Below are 5,000 nucleotides of genomic sequence, written 5' to 3'. Positions count from 1 at the left end.
TCATAAGTTTGCATCATTTACTAGATAGATAATTTTATCTCTGAACATTCAAGTAATTAGAAGATAGGTATTCTCGCTATAGGTAATATTTTAGATTTTATTTTATCAATCGATTGTTTAGAAAATTTTATAGACGTGCATTTATTAGCCTTACTCAATTTCTGTAATCTTCCAGTAAACATCAGTTTCGTTTAACGTTCCCATATCCCTACAACTAACTTTCCAGGCTTCAATGTTACCATATCGAATTAACATTTACTGATCTGCTAACCATGTATCTAATATTCCTCGTTTATGTTTTATCATACTATTATTGAATGATCCCATAAATACAGTAGCTCTTACAACTGTCTCATCATTCTTCTCCTCAATGGTACTGCCATGCATTCCTTTTATTTCACTGCAGCGTTTTCAGCATTCATGGCTAGAATTTTACCTTATTTTTCTTTTGTAAATTCTATACACTTTGACTTAATAATCATCATTGGAAATTCCTAATTTCGAAGTCACCTTATCTAGCCTTTTATATTTTAATAAAGTAGTACTGTGCCTTGACATTCAGAATCGCGAAGTTACTATACCTAGCTTGTATTTATTGATCGCATTTCATTGTTTTAATATTTGTAATTTCTATGTTACTTTATCAAGGCATCATTTATTAACCACATACCTATTTTTTAACTATACTCCATTAAATGTCCGCATGTCTAGCTTTCATTTATATATCTTCTTTTTAATGTTATAATATCCAGTTTGAGTTTGAATTAAAAAAATAAATCAAGATCATCAGAGCATTCCTTGTTTCAATATTACCATATCTAGCATGATTTTATCGATCCCATCCCCTTCTCTTCAACTTTCCTTGTTTCAATGTTACTATATATAGCTTTAATTCTCTAGCCCATATCCTTTTGTGCTTAACTCTCGTCGTTTTCATGTCGCTATATGTGACTTTCGTTTATTAATTTTTCAACAGAATGTCTCAAATTTATCGTCTCAGTGTTACCATACACGTTTCATTTATTCATCAGGAGCTACTGTCTTAATACTCTTCGTCAAAGTATTGCCATATCTAGGTTTCATTTCGTGGTCATGTATGTAATATTGTGTTAAACAATCTTGTTTTAAGTTAACATATCTAAGTTTCCTCAAATAGTTAACCAAGGCACCAGCTACCTTGTTAGATACTACCACTAGAGGTTATAGAGTCCTTTTACTGGCCCAACAGTAATACATTGGATCCTTCTCTCTGGTTACTCCGTTTTTCCTTTGCCTACACATACACCAAAATATCTGGCCTATTCTTCACACATTCTCCTCTTTCCTCATACATCTGACAGCAATGAGATAACCAAAAAATTAATTTCCAATCATTGGATTAACTAAAACACTATAATTTTCAGTAGTTACTTATCCCCTAGTAAGAGTAGAAGAGACTTTATACCTATGGCAAGCAAATCTTCTAGGAGAAGGGCTATCAAAAAATTACTCTCCATTCTTGTATTGTACCATAGCCTCTATACCATGGTTTTATCAAAAAATTACTCTCCATTCTTGTATTTTACCATAGCCTCTATACCATGGTTTTATCAAATAATTACTCTCTATTCTTGTATTGTACCATAGCCTCTATACTATGGTTTTCCACTGTCTTGAGTTAGAGTTATCTTAATTGAGGGTACACATAGGCACTTTAGTCTATTTGATTTCTCTTCCCCTTTTCGCTAAGTAGTTTTTAGGGCAGTCTTAACAGAAGGTTCATGGATACATTGTGTGTTATAAAGAGGTTGCACTATCCTTATGTGGTTCTTTTTTTTTCATCATTAAGTATTCAATTTCAAAGTCCTTCCTTACTAACCTCTTTTCAGTTGAAATGGCTATCCTGGAGGCTCCACCATGTTGACTAATTTTATGCGATATTTCATCTATAGTTTGTGTGTTGTATCTGTCACTTTATACATACTTCTGAGCATATTGTTTCTAATATCATTATTATTCATTTTTTTTCAAGTATAATGAGTCTTTATATTGCTTTGAATTCTTATCCACTAGCAGACATTAAGAAAAACATGAGATCAGTGCGTCCTAGAGTAAGCCAATTTTTTTTACGTTATTTCAATATTTTTGGACTGCATGCTAATGTTCAAGACTTTATAGTTGCCTCATGACAATAAGATATATTTCTATGTTCAGATTCATTGGTTTCTCAAATAAGACAATGATCTAAGCTCCTCATTACATGTTTTAAGAAACCAATAGTTTTGAAACGGGGGGCTATTTGTAAGGCAAGGGTCAGTGGCAGTGTTTCTCATAAATTATTGAAGATTGATGGTAAAAACAAACTGCAAAGACCTTCAGTTTTACCACATAAATCTTTGAAAATATAAAATAACCTTTCCATACAAATCTTAAAAATTGGGAAGCATTCAAAGTTTTTAATTGACTTAAATATCGAAAAATAAAGTTATCTTGATATTGAATTGTCCGTTTGCCTCGATTCTTTCCCTCAAATCTTTCTACCATCAGATTATAAGTTGGCATATCCATATGTATGGTGAAATATACATAGCCCCGAATGCTCTGACATGGCTATTAGTTATGCTTAGATTAAGTCACTCCTTGTTTTTTTCCCTTCTATAATGATTCCCCTCATAATGATTCACCGTAACTGTCTAATTGATTCCTCCTATATCACATTTCTATAGAGTCCCCTGTCCATCACTTCACGTCGACATTTCAACAAATTCCCCGTGACAAAAATTTTGCATTTGATAACCTGAACAATAATAAGATCTTGACTTTCCCGAATCGTTGTTGACAACGCAACTCTTACCAGGAAGCCGATATTAGTAACATATTGCATCTTGTTTCATTGTTACCGCATCCAGACCCCATAAGATTCAGGAAATTGAAACCGTGGAGTGCTCGCTGTTATCTCTTCTTTAACAGTAATTAACGATGCAATTGGACTTAATTGGCTAATCATAAATGCGTTGTAGAGCATGTTAAAAACGAGTTATTGCAACCTTCATTTGGTGATGGAAATTGGTGTTTTCTCCATCGTCTCTTATTTGTGTATAGAAAACACTTAATGAATACAAGCCCATCTAACAAAAAGAGAAAGAAAAGAGAGAGAGAGAGAGAGAGAGAGAGAGAGAGAGAGAGAGAGAGAGAGAGAGAGAGAGAGAGAGAGAGAGAGAGAGAGACCAATGTGATATGAAATCCTTTTAAAGTTCCCCGCATAAGTATATATATATATATATATATATATATATATATATATATATATATATATATATATATATATATATATATATATATATATATATATATATATATATATATTTCAAATAAGCCATATATATTAATACATTAAAGTCTGGATTCTCTTAACGACCTGGGGATCAGAGCCCCAGGCGGAACCGCCCAAAGACTATGATATCGGACCAGCGGGGATTTGAACCCTCGTCTGGGATATCTGTATGCCAGTGACCATACCACTCGGCCACGAAGAAAGATAAAAGTCAATGACAATTCTTCTATACATATACCTGTCAAATTCAGGTTTTCTGTACTTAGAATTGATATCAACCCATCTTCACCATCGTAGCTAATTGGTAGGTTTGGGACTTGGCATTCGATTAATGATAAATTTTTTTGCACATTTAAACGTGTTTCTTTCATATTTCAAATAAGCCATATATATTAATACATTAAAGTCTGGATTCTCTTAACGACCTGGGGATCAGAGCCCCAGGCGGAACCGCCCAAAGACTATGATATCGGACCAGCGGGGATTTGAACCCTCGTCCGGGATATCTGTATGCCAGTGACCATACCACTCGGCCACGAAGAAAGATAAAAGTCAATGACAATTCTTCTATACATATACCTGTCAAATTCAGGTTTTCTGTACTTAGAATTGAAATCAACCCATCTTCACCATCGTAGCTAATTGGTAGGTTTGGGACTTGGCATTCAATTAATGATAAATTTTTTTTTGCACATTTAAACGTGTTTCTTTCATATTTCAAATAAGCCATATATATTAATACATTAAAGTCTGGATTCTCTTAACGACCTGGGGATCAGAGCCCCAGGCAGAACCGCCCAAAGACTATGATATCGGACCAGCGGGGATTTGAACCCTCGTCCGGGATATCTGTATGCCAGTGACCATACCACTCGGCCACGAAGAAAGATAAGAGAATCCAGACTTTAATGTATTAATATATATGGCTTATTTGAAATATGAAAGAAACACGTTTAAATGTGCAAAAAAATTTATCATTAATCGAATGCCAAGTCCAAACCTACCAATTAGCTACGATGGTGAAGATGGGTTGATTTCAATTCTAAGTACAGAAAACCTGAATTTGACAGGTATATGTATAGAAGAATTGTCATTGACTTTTATGTTTCTTCGTGGCCGAGTGGTATGGTCACTGGCATACAGATATCCCGGACGAGGGTTCAAATCCCCGCTGGTCCGATATCATAGTCTTTGGGCGGTTCCGCCTGGGGCTCTGATCCCCAGGTCGTTAAGAGAATCCAGACTTTAATGTATTAATATATATGGCTTATTTGAAATATGAAAGAAACACGTTTAAATGTGCAAAAAAATTTATCATTAATCGAATGCCAAGTCCCAAACCTACCAATTACCTACGATGGTGAAGATGGGTTGATTTCAATTCTAAGTACAGAAAACCTGAATTTGACAGGTATATGTATAGAAGAATTGTCATTGACTTTTATCTTTCTTCGTGGCCGAGTGGTATGGTCACTGGCATACAGATATCCCGGACGAGGGTTCAAATCCCCGCTGGTCCGATATCATAGTCTTTGGGCGGTTCCGCCTGGGGCTCTGATCCCCAGGTCGTTAAGAGAATCCAGACTTTAATGTATTAATATATATGGCTTATTTGAAATATGAAAGAAACACGTTTAAATGTGCAAAAAAATTTATCATATATATATATATATATATATATATATAT

The sequence above is a fragment of the Palaemon carinicauda genome, chromosome 26, assembly GCF_036898095.1.
Source record: "Palaemon carinicauda isolate YSFRI2023 chromosome 26, ASM3689809v2, whole genome shotgun sequence".
Classification (NCBI taxonomy): Eukaryota; Metazoa; Arthropoda; class Malacostraca; order Decapoda; family Palaemonidae; genus Palaemon; species Palaemon carinicauda.
The sequence above is the reverse complement of the archived record's forward strand: the minus strand, read 5'-3'. Positions refer to the sequence as shown.